The sequence below is a fragment of the Giraffa tippelskirchi genome, chromosome 14 (genome assembly GCF_054371585.1).
Source record: "Giraffa tippelskirchi isolate mGirTip1 chromosome 14, T2T-mGirTip1v1.2.pri, whole genome shotgun sequence".
In the NCBI taxonomy this organism is placed as follows: domain Eukaryota; kingdom Metazoa; phylum Chordata; class Mammalia; order Artiodactyla; family Giraffidae; genus Giraffa; species Giraffa tippelskirchi.
In genome coordinates this window covers 12,722,172-12,737,500 of record NC_137288.1, presented here as the reverse complement: position 1 = coordinate 12,737,500, position 15,329 = coordinate 12,722,172, and the positions used below count along the sequence as shown (strand labels likewise).

The window sequence follows — 15,329 nt, the reverse complement described above, 5'->3', positions numbered from 1 at the left end:
CGCTCTCCCGCCTGCGTACCGGCGTGCCCGCCACGGCCCTCACTCGCGCGGCCCCGCCGCGCCAGGCCCCTCCCCTCACTTCTCTCAGGGACTCCGAGGGCACTGCTCCGCCCGGGGACGACACCCACAGGAGGCGAAGCCGACTCGGTCCCAGACAGGGGGGAAGGGCACGCGGGCGGTCGCACGCGCGGGCCGAGGAGGAAGGCCGGCAGCGGCGGGGAGGGGCCGGCAAGCGCGCACAGCGACGGCCACGGGACAGGGGGCGCGGGCGCCGCCCGGGGACCAGAGAAGACCACCGGGAACACGGCCGGGCCGCCAGGAAAACCAGCGCGGGATCCCACCGCCACCCACACACGAGGGCGGTCCCGCGACGCCTGGGACGCCGGCCGGCCCCGGCCGGCCCCGGAGCGGAGTCCCACGCCCCGGCCCCGCCGCCAGGGCCGGCGGCGCCGTCCACCCGTCTCCTCCGCCCACCCTCGACGGATCCGTCTCTCCATCTAGTCTGACCCCGAGGCGCCACATCCCGGGGACACGCTCTCGAGCGAGGCGGCCCAGACCGTGCCCGCGCGCCGCCACCGGCTCGGGGACGAGGGCGGGCGCGACGGACTCCTCCTCGCCACGGCCGCGGGGCTGGGGAAGCCGGGGCCGACCGGGCGTCGCCCCCCGGCCCTTCTCCTCCTGCACTCACACCGCGGGGGCGGCCGCACGCACGCGGCGCACGCACGGTTCCCCCCCACGTGCCGGACACCCGGCGGGGCCCGGCGGGACCCTCCCCCGACTCGGCGGGGGGAGGCGCGGGCCGCGGTAGGCAACGAGCGGCACACGGCCCCACCGCGGGGCCGGCGCACCCATCCCCCCTCACAGAGGAGAGGTGGGGGGATTCTGCCCACGTGCTCTGGCAGTCGCCACGGCGGCTACACTGCGCACTCAGGAGGGGCAGCGGCCGGGGGCTCCGGTACCCCAGAGGCTCCCTCTCGGATCGCTAGAGAAGGCTTTCTCACCGAGGGCGCGCCGTCCCTCACCCCATCGTCTCTCCTTCGGGCCCACGGAGGCGCTCCACGAGCCGCCGATCCTCGACTGGGCGGGAGGGGTCTGCGGTACAGGTAAGCGGACGACCACACGGGAGCGTGTGCACGGTCGGGGCCGGAGCACGGCCCGTGCCTCCACGACGAGGCAGCACCTGCCCCCAACGGAAGAGGCGAGGGGAACAGGCACGCCTCTCTTCCCGTCTCGACCCCTCCCCCCAACGAGAGCCACTCGCGGGACACACACACACCCCACCGCGGTGGGGGACCCGAGGAGGACGCCGGGTTAAGGGAAACGACACCACCGCTCGGCCTCAGGCACCTGAGGGGGCGACCTGGAGCGCTCCAGGGGCACCACCGAGGGTCAAACGAGGCACGCTCACCCACCCACGCGGGGCGCGCGGCGCAGCGGCGGGCACAGCCCTCCCCACCGCGGGGAGGGCCGCTCGCGGGACACGCGCCGAGAAGGCGAAGCGAGAGCGTCCGCTGTGTCCGAAGACCGACGGCCTCACTGACGCCCCGTGGAGGGGGGGCGGGCAGGAGACCGAGAGTCAGGGCCGGAGGCCGCACCCACCCTCCCGCCTTCCTCACCCTCCCCGACGGGCAGGGGGAAAGGCAGGCGAGGGGCCCCGTGGACAGACCGAGAAGACCGCACACGTTCACCAGGAACGCCCGTCCCTCGTCCGGCACGGCTTAGGCCCGGCCCGGGAGAGCACGACCACACCACATCGATCCGTTGAGCCGAGGGGGAGGGGGGAAGGCACGGTGAGGGCAGTCGCCGGAGGGGCCCGCTTTAAGCCTCACCGGCCGCCTCCCCCCGCCACACCTCACCTCACCTCACCTCAGGCGACAGCCGCCGACGACCCCAGGAGGAGGAGCTGCCTGACACGGGGCACGGAGCCTACAGAGCGGGGGTCGTCCCGGCCACCACCGGGCGCCCGCAGCGGGGGTCACACAGGGTAGAAGACCCACGGCGCCTCGCCCCGCCGCCCTCGGGTCGCCCAGAGACCGGAGGTGGCGCCACGGGTCGGGTCTGCCAGACACGCCACGCGGGAGCCGACGCACAGGCCCAGGCCGGCGGCCCAAAGGCCCAGAGCCCCGCGTGCGTCCAGAGGCCCAAAGTCCTCGGCGGCAGACGCCGAGAGAGACCGTGTCGGCACTTACCTGGTGGCAGAAAAGGCCCATTTCGGGCGACAAAATGACAGCGCCCGACAGCGGGGCCCACCCACGACTGGCAGGGAGGGACCTTGGCACCTTGGCACCGCCACCTGTCCCCAGCACTACCCCAGAAACACCAGGCCCGGAGCTGTCGGGGGTCATCTGGTCGACTGGGGGGGGGGAGGGGGGCGAAGGGGGCGCCCGGTGGGCGAAGTGGGGGCGCAGACGCCAAGGGGGAGGGAGCTGGCCGGGGACGCCCTCCCCCTTCGCCCGCACGGGTAGGTGTACCCGTCCGTCCGTCCGAGTCTCCGAGCGGGGGTTTGGCTTCGAGTTGCCAAAGAGAAAAACGAAGAGAGACCCGCCGGCGAGGCGCCTCCCACGAGACGAGCGGGCCCCAACGAGGGACCACGCCCGGGGCCCCAGACCGTCCTGTCCGGGGCACCCAGGACGGCTCGAGCCGGTCCCTGACCTCCTGGCCGTGATTCAGGGAGTTGGGGAGGGGTGAGAAAGCAAACCCTCCGGGGGTGGCAAACCCTCCTGAAAGGGCGGGAAAGCAAAAACCTCCTGAAGGGAGACGCAAACCCTTCTGAAAAGGCGAACAGCAAACCCTTTTTGAGGGCGGGAGCCAACCCTCCTGGCAGAAGAAGGCAAACCCTCCTGAGGGCGAAAAGCAAACCCTCCTGAGGGAGGCCCGGTCAGGCCACCCCAGAGCCCGGCTCTGGAGCGCCGCCGCCGCCGCGACGGCCACCCTCCTCAGAAACCTAGAGAACCAATCTCCGGCGACAGCAGGACGTCCCTAGGCCTCGGCGCCACCGCCACTGTCGCTGCCAGCAGAGCCGGTCTCTGAGAGCTGTGCCCTCGGGCCCGGCGGCTGAGTCACAACCCTCCTGAAGGTCGCCGAAGCTCCAGAGGGGAGGGACACTATAAAAGCGGCCGCCAGGTGGCTCCTGACAACCGGCTCCAATGTCCCGAGGACGGGTCGCTGTCGCCGGCCGCCGAGGACGCCACAGCGCCGGCCGCCCAAACGCCCGAGCTCGGCTCGGAGCCGCCGCCTCCGAGAGACGCGACGCGACGCGACCCCGGCCGCAGAGGAAGGGAGAGGAGCTGGGAAATAGCTCCCCAGGAGGCTGCCACGAAGGAGACGCGCTCCCCCCCCCACCCACGCGATTCCAGGCTGGTGGGCGGACATTCCACGGAGACGCCGGCGGGCGGCGGGGCTCGGGGCGGGGACGGCCGAGAGAGGGGCACCAGTGACATCCCGGGCTCCCCCGGGCCCCCTCCCCCGAAGGAGGGAGGGAGGGAGAGAGAGAAGGGAGGGAGGCAGGGAGGGAGGGACCGACCGGCAAAGCGAAACCAGGCAAGCGCTGCTCGGAGAACAAAGCAGGACTTCTCGAAAGCAGACACAGACACAGACACGCAAGCCCAGGAGCAAGAAAGGAAAAGAAGGAGACACTCGGACCCCCAACAAGAGAAAACGAAAGTCAACCTGTGTCGAGACCGTGATCAAGTCCAACGACAACAAACACAAGCATGCGCCGGTGGGCGGGGAAAGTGCGCTTGAGGTCAGGAGAACATGGATTTCAAAATAACTGGCCACAAACACCGGAAAGGAAAGGCGGCCGGGCGGCCGGGCCGGGCGGTCGGGTCTGGGGTGGGGTGGCAGGGCTGCTGGGGGCGGGGGTCGGTGGCGGGGGGGGGGGTGGGGGTGGGGGGTGGGGGGTGGAGGAAACGGGAGCACCTAGAAAGAGGAGGAGACTGTCGGCCGTGCTGAGACACGGAGACATCACACGGCTGGGGACCCGTTCCTATCGTTTGCCCCGGGGTGTGAGAGAGACTTGGCCTCCCGTCTCCTGGGATTTCATCTCCCCAGCAACAACGGTCAGGCAAGCTGTCGGGTGTGTGTGTGCTGCGGGGGGTTGGGGGGTTGGGGGGCGGGGTGGGGAGAAAAAAGAAGACGCCTTTCAAGTGAAAGGAGGGAGCGTAAAGGTCACTGAACCCTCTGACAGCGGCCTTCCATTTTCCACACCAGTGACACGTTCTCCCAAGTCGCCCGGTTCCAGAAAACGCTTTTCGGAAACAGAATCCTCGGGGCCCGCGAACTCCTTAGGAATCCTCGGATGAGCTTCCGGGCCAGGCTATACCGTAGGCAGCGCGCTTCCCCTGAAGCCAAAGCCACGGGCTCCAGAGGGCCACGTCCAAGAAGCTGATCTGGTACGGAACCCGATGTCTTCTTCTCTAGGACACTTCTAGCAGCAGCAAGAGTGCCAGTTTGTGAGAATCGAAGGTGAAGCCGGCACGATGTAAACCCAGCGATGTGAGCGGTCAGAGGCCCATCTAGATTCGAACTCCAGTGCTGGAGGGAGGGGAGCAGTGGGGACAGGAGGGTGGCCTGCGAGTCCGCCGTCCTGTCCCCACTCCCCGTGTGAACATCCGCCCCGTGGAAGGTGTCGAGGAACCTCATGACCTGACCTACGGGGTGAACCGTCGCCAAAGACAAAGAATTCCTCCAGCCAGGCGTCGTCCGCAGCCACGAACCCCTTCCCTCCGTCGCCCGGCCTTTCAGAATGCCACGTGGAGCCCTCTCGAGACGTGTGGGGCTTGGAGGTATGGGCCCCCGAATTCTCCTCGCCCGGCCCTGCAAGAAACCATCCCGGGCCTGCCCCACATGAAGACTTCTCGGGCTTTTCGGTGGACCGGGCCTCCCAGGGTGCCCCTGCACCCGGCACCCTGCGACATCCCGAGAGATCCCACGGAGAAACGTCTCCGGCCACTCGCGCGGCATCTGCCTCGCTGGCGGGCGCCCCTTCCAACCTCCCCAGAGATACGTGAGCACGGACGCTTCTTCCCCATCTGGGTCCCCTCACAGGCTCTGTGAGTTCCTGCGGTTCCGCACGCCCTCGACTTGGCTGTGGTTCGGGGCTCTGTTCTGTTCTGTGTTTGCTCTCCGGCCCACGTGATCTCTCTGGCTAGGGCACCCAGGAAAAGCGAAAAGAAATCGAGTCCGTGTGAGTACTATTCAGGCATCAAGTGGGGATACCTACCAATGACCTCTAACGTGGATCCACCAAGATGGCGGCCGTGTGGGGTTCAGGAGGATCATTTTGCGTTTTCTGGGGGCGCTATTTGCTCTCAATGATTTCACGTGCCTTTTGGGCATGGCTCACGGAGATGGGACGTGAAGCAGCAGGGCAGCCACATCTGGCGTCTCGGCCTAGCTAGGGCGGCTCCACGAGTGACCTCTCGGAACCGGGGCTGAGACCGCCATCCCTCCCCGGGCCCCCCTCGGTGGCTGGGTGTGGGGGGGGGAGGGGGAGGTTTCGGAGGGGAGACGGGAGATCTGGGCTTGTGGTTGGGGGCGCGCGGGGCCACACGTGTCCTGTCATGATATTCCTGCAGCGCTCCAACGAGATAAATATTATTCTCTATTCTGCAGATGGCTATCTGTACCTGAATGGAAATGTATTAGACTCTTGAAATCCGAGCCTTGACGAGGGGTGCGCCCTGTACGTCTCGGGCTACAGGCAGCATACGGAAACTGAAGATATCAGGAATCACGTATAAAGGTTAAAGTCAAAGAAACGGACCTAGTTCAGGGGCAGACTTAGTCTTCCTCGCTGCAGCCTCAAGGTAAACGCTGGGGGTACCCAGTCTATTCTTGGGAAGATACAGTGTTTATTTTAACTGTTGCCAGCAACGCAGCTTCTCCTCTGCCGGAGGTGAAATTGAGATTTAGTTCTTGCAGCTAGTAGTTCTTTTTCAGAACATCTATCAGGAAGGATCCGAATAGCTTGTCATGTCCCTGAAAGTATACTAGAGAACATTTGGTTCAGTTCTCGTACCCAGAGACTGGGGAAATTAAGGTGGCACTAGAAATCGCACCTTTGGGTTATATAGTATCTTTGCTGGAAAACAGGCTGCTCTGAAACTCTAATTGTATCAAACAGTAGCAGGGATAAGAAGTGCATGATCCACAAGTTTCAGTAAAGCTGGCTCTCCCGCTCCTTAACATTATATACATTGTTAACAAAAGTTTAGAACTGGACACTTGATGGCAACAAAGAGGCATCCTGTTTGGCGTTTCTTCGGACTGCAGCCGGGAGAGGAGCAGAGCCGACTTGTTCAGTCCCCGGTCCCGCTACTCCTAGGCCTTTCCTCACACTTGATCTTGGATGCTCTGGGGGCAGGTTGTGTCTGCAACAAGCACTCGATGTGTCCGGAAGCACTGAATCCTCTGTTCATTGACTTTGTTCCCAGGACTGTCTCAGGAGGTGACGATGTTTTCCCATGGGGGAATCTGTGTCAGAGGCTTGCCAACCATACTTTCCACGTGGTTCATGAAAAGCTCGCCCGTCGCCGGTCACCTGTCAACTCACCATCCGTACGAGAGTCAGCACCAACACGCCCGGCAGAGCTGAGCGTCAAGAAGGGGTTGCGTGGAAAGAGATTTGTATGCTTGGTCCTGGTCCTGGTTATAGACAGAAAGTATCAAGGGGGAATAACTCCCAGAATAAGTAGGCTTGCCTGGAATGCGAAATAGTGAGAAGAGGCCTCGCGCTTGGAGGACGGGTCAGAGCTTTAGCCACGGGAGAGTGAAAAGGAAAGGCCCGGGAAAGGGCCGTGGGGCAGGGGACGGTCTGAGCCCAGCACCAGCGGTGAAGGACGAGGAGGCACCTTGAAAGAACGTGCTGTTCGGAGGTTTGTGGTAAGAGCACACCGGTGCTGCTAAAGATGAGGCTTGTGGAACCCAGATAGTAAGGAGGAGCCAGAAACAGGCCAGGAAGGATGAGAATCCCGTGTACTGAGGACCTGCACTTCACCAAGCCCACAGCAAAGGGTGCTGTCTAGATTCAAACCCAGTCACTTGCGCAAACGCCGCTCAGCCACCTCCTCATCTACAAGGCCGACAGATACTCGGTGCGTGAGGTGCGTGTACGTACAGTCTAGGTGGACGGCACTCACATATCAGGCAACCACACAGCTAATACATGCTTTGAAAGAACCAAGAGTGAGCTGATAGCTTTTTCTGGATCTGCCTATAAGCAAAGATACCGCTCGCTGCATACTGTGGATCTCGACTCCTGTCTCACGTCTCCATGAAGCCGTCAGAAAAGTACTGTTCGTGCTCCCTCTCAGGCCAGGAATGACACTTCAAGTGTAACGTGCTCACGAAGTCCTCAGAGATTCATGGATTTGAATCGAGAAATTCCACCTGGTCCTTTCGCTCCCGATCCACTCCTGCTCTCACCACTACTACCACACGGGTCAGACACGAGCGAGTTCCCCTGAATTAGCTTGCACACGTGGGGGTGGAGTTAGCTTTCGGCACACGGATATTTAGAAATTCCATGGCAGTAGGCCAGGTATTCACATTATGTATCGGATATTCGCCTAATTTGATAATAAGAGAGCCCGGGCCTCAGGCATAACTTCAGGCCGATTTTCCCTCCAACGGAAACAGCTCAGATGGGCTGGCAGCCCGAGAGAACGAGCAACTGCCACTAACAGACTGAGACACCTGTGGGCTCCCTCCATGGGGAGACCTTCTGCCAAGGCTTCTCCCTCAAGGGCCGTTACCCAGCCTGCGGGCATCAGCTGAGGAGAAGGGGAGGTGGGTGCCCCGGAAACCAGCCGCGCTCGAGTCAGTCTCCCAGGAGCTCTCGTTCCAGCTCTGGACGCTCACTCCCGGGCCCGGGTTCTCACTCCCGCTTTCAGATGGATCCCAGGCCCTTCTTCAGAGAAGTTCCTCCAGATGAGTCCCCAGCCACCAGTGGGCCTCATTCGACCTTGCGGGACCTCCCTCCCCTTCTGAAGCTAGGTTCCGTCTCTCTCTTCACAAAACTTTAAGTCCAAGATGGATTGTTAACAATGACTTGCCATTTCCTTTTGTTCTCACCATTATTCTGACTACTTGCATTTAATTCCGCTCACCTTCGGATTGCTTGTGACACTCCAGGCCACCGAAAAAAAGAGAGTTTCTGTTCTGGGCTCAAAGATCCTCAGGAGGCATTTGGGCCTCACTTTACCTCTGCTGGAGACAGGAAGGTGGCAGGTGACCGGGACCTGCCAAGAGCAGAGCAGAAGCTGTGCCCCTGAGCAGTGGTGCCTGGCTCTCTCTCATTGGTCGCAGAGGGTCTGCAAGATTCGAGGGGGTTCCTGACGGCCCCACCATGCTGGTGAGCCGTGTCGTCTCATCTCATCGGGAATCTGACCCCGCATCGGCAAGCGTAGCCATGTGCCCTCACCCTGAGTCTCTAAACCCTTCCCAGACCATCACTCGGCCCGCCTTCTCCTCTCAGGCAGAATGAACCTGGGCTTCTCTCCTGGGACAGGTCATTCTGTGTCATGGGATGTCCTCTTTACTCCTATTGCCGGCAACAGGAGTATTGATGTGCTGCTCATAGGTCAGAGACTCCTCATTCGTATTACCCAGAGGCTTTTCTTCAGTCAGTAAATTTTGTTCCTTTGAAGTCAAAGGGATTGCATTGCCTTTGAAGACTATCATTTCTGACCTAGTCGCAAACCGTCTCTTTTGAGGAACTTCCTTAGGGTTCCAGGGATTAAGACAGTTTGCTTCCATTGCAAAGGGCACAGATTCTTTCCTCGATTGCAGGATCTAGATCTCCCGTGCCTCACACTGTAGCCAAAAAGGTATATTTTAAATATAAGAGGGCCAAGCATAAACCTACTACTTTCCCTTTCCATTATTATGATAATAATCTAGTTCTCTTCAAGGCAACACAAATGTTTCTTACTAACTAGAAGGATCATGTCGCGGAAATTATAAAGAGAAAAACAGGGAATTACTTCATGGTATCTCACTACATCCGTCTCTGATCCAACGTACGAAAAATCAAGGAAGTCCACGTAAAGTATCATCTTTAAATAGAGCTCTCCACTTTGAGAGAATAGAACTAAACTCATTAAAACTAAGTTTTCCAGTATGTGGCTGCTTTGAAATCTTGCATCCAACCGACAATTCTGGAACCTATGATAATTCAGAATTGAGTAACCGATGACACAAACACTCTACTAGTCAGGGGGACGTTTTGGATCGCCTGAGTTCTAGGTTCTCAATGTTATCAAGCCAGACACAATCTTCACGGTTTTTCATAGATCCTGTAATATCTTTTTTAAAATTTCAACTTTTTTGAGGTACAATTGACATATAAAATTGCAAGAAATTGAAATATGACTGTGGTGATTTCACGTGTTTACGATGTGAAAGGATTCCTCATCCAGTTAATTCATATCACCTCACATATTTCACCTTCTTTTTTTTTTCTTCCCTCCATCTTTCCCACTTAGATTTTATCTTCATAAGATTTCATTTATACAAAACATGTCAAAAAGATTGCCGTGTTTTACATTAGATCCTCAGACTCTATTCATCTTATAGCTGAACATTTGTTCCCTTTTACCAACCTCTCCCCATAGCCCTAGTAACCACTTTTCTACTCTCTGTATGAGTTTTACTTTTTCCGGGAGGCACTGTCAGAGCCAGTCCTGAAATTTCCTCCAATTACAATTCTTCTCTCAGAGTCATCAGTCCATTTTGTGTTATCTTTCATGTTTTACAAAATTACTCCTAACCAGCAATGGAGCAGGTGTGGCAGGCAATGAGCCAAGAAGATTTACAGGGTGGCATCCACTTACTGTGGGAATTAACCATGGCATTGATCAGTCTATCAACCTAGAAAGAGATAACTGGACATTGCACAAAAATTTGCTTATTTCTTTGTAGAAGTTTGGCATTAAACTAAACCCTTAGTTTGGGATGGGATGGGGTGGGGTGGGGTGGGGTGGGGTGGGGTGGGGGGGTGGGGGGTGGAGGAAACGGGAGCACCTAGAAAGAGGAGGAGACTGTCGGCCGTGCTGAGACACGGAGACATCACACGGCTGGGGACCCGTTCCTATCGTTTGCCCCGGGGTGTGAGAGAGACTTGGCCTCCCGTCTCCTGGGATTTCATCTCCCCAGCAACAACGGTCAGGCAAGCTGTCGGGTGTGTGTGTGCTGCGGGGGGTTGGGGGGTTGGGGGGCGGGGTGGGGAGAAAAAAGAAGACGCCTTTCAAGTGAAAGGAGGGAGCGTAAAGGTCACTGAACCCTCTGACAGCGGCCTTCCATTTTCCACACCAGTGACACGTTCTCCCAAGTCGCCCGGTTCCAGAAAACGCTTTTCGGAAACAGAATCCTCGGGGCCCGCGAACTCCTTAGGAATCCTCGGATGAGCTTCCGGGCCAGGCTATACCGTAGGCAGCGCGCTTCCCCTGAAGCCAAAGCCACGGGCTCCAGAGGGCCACGTCCAAGAAGCTGATCTGGTACGGAACCCGATGTCTTCTTCTCTAGGACACTTCTAGCAGCAGCAAGAGTGCCAGTTTGTGAGAATCGAAGGTGAAGCCGGCACGATGTAAACCCAGCGATGTGTGCGGTCAGAGGCCCATCTAGATTCGAACTCCAGTGCTGGAGGGAGGGGAGCAGTGGGGACAGGAGGGTCGCCTGCGAGTCCGCCGTCCCGTCCCCACTCCTCCTGTGAACATCCGCCCCGTGGAAGGTGTCGAGGAACCTCATGACCTGACCTGCGGGGTGAACCGTCGCCAAAGACAAAGAATTCCTCCAGCCAGGCGTTGTCCGCAGCCACGAACCCCTTCCCTCCGTCGCCCGGCCTTTCAGAATGCCACGTGGAACCCTCTCGAGACGTGTGGGGCTTGGAGGTATGGGCCCCCGAATTCTCCTCGCCCGGCCCTGCAAGAAACCATTCCGTGCCTGCCCCACATGAAGACTTCTCGGGCTTTTCGGTGGACCGGGCCTCCCAGGGTGCCCCTGCACCCGGCACCCTGCGACACCCCGAGAGATCCCACGGAGAAACGTCTCCGGCCACTCGCGCGGCACCTGCCTCGCTGGCGGGCGCCCCTTCCAACCTCCCCAGAGATACGTGAGCACGGACGCTTCTTCCCCATCTGGGTCCCCTCACAGGCTCTGTGAGTTCCTGCGGTTCCGCACGCCCTCGACTTGGCTGTGGTTCGGGGCTCTGTTCTGTTCTGTGTTTGCTCTCCGGCCCACGTGATCTCTCTGGCTAGGGCACCCAGGAAAAGCGAAAAGAAATCGAGTCCGTGTGAGTACTATTCAGGCATCAAGTGGGGATACCTACCAACGACCTCTAACGTGGATCCACCAAGATGGCGGCCGTGTGGGGTTCAGGAGGATCATTTTGCGTTTTCTGGGGGCGCTGTTTGCTCTCAATGATTTCACGTGCCTTTTGGGCATGGCTCACGGAGATGGACGTGAAGCAGCAGGGCAGCCACATCTGGCGTCTCGGCCTAGCTAGGGCGGCTCCACGAGTGACCTCTCGGAACCGGGGCTGAGACCGCCATCCCTCCCCGGGCCCCCCTCGGTGGCTGGGTATGGGGGGGAGGAGGGGGAGGTTTCGGAGGGGAGACGGGAGATCTGGGCTTGTGGTTGGGGGCGCGCGGGGCCACACGTGTCCTGTCATGATATTCCTGTAACGCTCCAACGAGATACGTATTATTCTCTATTCTGCAGATTGCTATCTGTATCTGAATGGAAATGTATTAGACTCTTGAAATCTGAGCCTTGACGAGGGGTGCGCCCTGTACGTCTCGGGCTACAGGCAGCATACGGAAACTGAAGATATCAGGAATCACGTATAAAGGTTCAAGTCAAAGAAACGGACCTAGTTCAGTGGCAGACTTAGTCTTCCTCGCTGCAGCCTCAAGGTAAATGCTGGGGGTACCCAGTCTATTCTTGGGAAGATACAGTGTTTATCTTAACTGTTGCCAGCAGCGCAGCTTCTCCTCTACCGGAGTTGAAATTGAGATTTAGTTCTTGCAGCTAGTAGTTCTTTTTCAGAACATCTATCGGGAAGGATCTGAATAGCTTGTCATGTCCCTGAAAATATACTAGACAACATTTGGTTCAGCTCTCGTACCCAGAGACTGGGGAAATTAAGGGGGCACTAGAAATCGCACCTTTGCGTTATATAGTATCTTTCCTGGAAAACAGGGTGCTCTTAAACTCTAATTGTATCAAACAGTAGCAGGGATAAGAAGTGCACGATCCACAAGTTTCAGTAAAGCCGGCTCTCCCGCGCCTTAACATTGTATACATTGTTAACAAAAGTTTAGAACTGGACACTCGATGGCAACAAAGAGGCATCCTGTTTGGCGTTTCTTTGGACTGCAGCCGGGAGAGGAGCAGAGCCGACTTGTTCAGTCCCCGGTCCCGCTACTCCTAGGCCTTTCCTCACACTTGACCTTGGATGCTCTGGGGCAGGTTGTGTCTGCCACAAGCACTCGATGTGTCCGGAAGCACTGAATCCTCTGTTCGTTGACTTTGTTCCCAGGACTGTCTCAGGAGGTGACGATGTTTTCCCATGGGGGAATCTGTGTCAGAGGCTTGCCAACCATACTTTCCACGTGGTTCATGAAAAGCTCACCCGTCACCGGTCACCTGTCGACTCACCATCCGTACGAGAGTCAGCACCAACACGCCCGGCAGAGCTGAGCGTCAAGAAGGGGTTGCGTGGAAAGAGATTTGTGTGCTTGGTCCTGGTCCTGGTTATAGACAGAAAGTATCAAGGGGGAATAACTCCCAGAATAAGTAGGCTTGCCTGGAATGCGAAATAGTGAGAAGAGGCCTCGCGCTTGGAGGATGGGTCAGAGCTCTAGCCACGGGAGAGTGAAAAGGAAAGGCCCGGGAAAGGGCCGTGGGGCAGGGGACGGTCTGAGCCCAGCACCAGCGGTGAAGGACGAGGAGGCACCTTGAAAGAACGTGCTGTTCGGAGGTTTGTGGTAAGAGCACACCGGTGCTGCTAAAGATGAGGCTTGTGGAACCCAGATGGTGAAGAGGAGCCAGAAACAGGCCAGGAAGGATGAGAATCCTGTGTACTGAGGACCTGCACTTCACCAAGCCCACAGCAAAGGGTGCTGTCTAGATTCAAACCCAGTCACTTGCGCAAACGCCCCTCAGCCACCTCCTCATCTACAAGGCCGACAGATACTCGGTGCGTGAGGTGCGTGTACAGTCTAGGTGGACGGCACTCACATTATCGGGCAACCACACAGCTACTACGTGCTTTGAAAGAACCAACAGTGAGCTGATAGCTTTTTCTGGATCTGCCTATAAGCAAAGATACCGCTCGCTGCATACTGTGGATCTCGACTCCTGTCTCACGTCTCCATGAAGCCGTCAGAAAAGTCCTGTTCGTGCTCCCTCTCAGGCCAGGAATGACACTTAAAGTGTAACGTGCTCACGAAGTCCTCAGAGATTCATGGATTTGAATCGAGAAATTCCACCTGGTCCTTTCGCTCCCGATCCACTCCTGCTCTCACCACTACTACCACACGGGTCAGACACGAGCGAGTTCCCCTGAATTAGCTTGCACACGTGGGGACGGAGTTAGCTTTCGGCACACGGATATTTAGAAATTCCATGGCAGTAGGCCAGGTATTCACATTATGTATCGGATATTCGCCTAATTTGATAATAAGAGAGCTCAGGCCTCAGGCGTAACTTCAGGCAGATTTCCCCTCCAACAGAAACAGCTCAGATGGGCTGGCAGCCCGAGAAAACGAGCAACTGCCACTGACAGACTGAGACACCCATGGGCTCCCTCCGCGGGGAGACCTTCTGCCAAGGCTTCTCCCTCAAGGGCCGTGACCCAGCCTGCGGGCATCAGCTGAGGAGAAGGGGAGGTGGGTGCCCCGGAAACCAGCCGCGCTCGAGTCAGTCTCCCAGGAGCTCTCATTCCAGCTCTGGACGCTCACTCCCGGGCCTGGGTTCCCACTCCCGCTTTCAGATGGATCCCAGGCCCTTCTTCAGAGAAGTTCCTCCAGATGAGTCCCCAGCCACCAGTGGGCCTCATTCGACCTTGCGGGACCTCCCTCCCCTTCTGAAGCTAGGTTCCGTCTCTCTCTTCACAAAACTTTACGTCCAAAATAGATTGTTAACAGTGACTTGCCGTTTCCTTTTGTTCTCACCATTATTCTGACTACTTGCATTTAATTCCGCTCACCTTCGGATTGCTTATGACACTCCAGGCCACCGAAAAAAAGAGTTTCCGTTCTGAGCTCAAAGATCCTCAGGCGGCATTTGGGCCTCACTTTACCTCTGCTGGAGACAGGAAGGTGGCAGGTGACCGGGACCTGCCAAGAGCAGAGCAGAAGCTGTGCCCCTGAGCAGTGGTGCCTGGCTCTCTCTCATTGGTCGCAGAGGGTCTGCAAGATTCGAGGGGGTTCTTGACGCCCCCACCATGCTGGCGAGCCGTGTCGTCTCATCTCATCGGGAATCTGACCCCTCATCAGCAAGCGTAGCCATGTGCCCGCACCCTGAGTCTCTAAACCCTTCCCAGACCATCGCTCGGCCCGCCTTCTCCTCTCGGGCAGAATGAACCTGGGCTTCTCTCCTGGGACAGGTCCTTCTGTGTCATGGGATGTCCTCTTTACTCCTATTGCCGGCAATAGGAGTATTGATGGGCTGCTCATAGGTCAGAGACTCCTCATTCGTATTACCCAGAGGCTTCTCTTCAGTCAGTAAATTTTGTTCCTTTGACCTTAAAGGGATTGCCTTTGAAGACTATCATTTCTGACCTAGTCGCAAACCGTCTCTTTTGAGGAACTTCCTTAGGGTTCCAGGGATTAAGACAGTTTGCTTCCATTGCAAAGGGCACAGATTCATTCCTCGATTGCAGGATCTAGATCTCCTGTGCCTCACACTCTAGCCAAAAAGGTATATTTTAAATATAAAAGGGCCAAGCATAAACCTACTACTTTCCCTTTCCATTATTATGATAATAATCTAATTCTCTTCAAGGCAACACAAATGTTTCTTACTAACTAGAAGGATCATGTCGCGGAAATTATAAAGAGAAAAACAGGGAATTACTTCATGATATCTCACTATATCCGTCTCTGATCCAGCGTACGAAACATCAAGGAAGTCCACGTGAAATATCATCTTTAAATAGAGCTCTCCGCTTTGAGAGAATAGAACTAAACTCATTAAAACTAAGTTTTCCAGCATGTGGCTGCTTTGAAATCTTGCATCCAACCAACAATTCTGGAACCTATGATAATTCGGAATTGAGTAACCGATGACACAAACACTCTATTAGTCAGGGGGACGTTTTGGAT

At 57.6% G+C, this 15,329-nt stretch overlaps 1 long non-coding RNA gene across 2 annotated transcripts in view; it reads left to right on the top strand.

Annotated features, from left to right (window-relative positions):
• Nucleotides 1–9,725, top strand: part of LOC145534294 (uncharacterized) — a 28,765-nt gene extending 19,040 nt beyond the window's left edge. For both annotated transcript variants that reach the window (XR_014074428.1, XR_014074429.1), the window contains exons 2-3: nucleotides 5,617–5,810; nucleotides 6,438–9,725. This is a non-coding gene — a long non-coding RNA (uncharacterized LOC145534294). The remainder of the gene's footprint in view (nucleotides 1–5,616; nucleotides 5,811–6,437) is intronic.
• The last annotated feature ends 5,604 nt before the right edge of the window (nucleotides 9,726–15,329 follow it).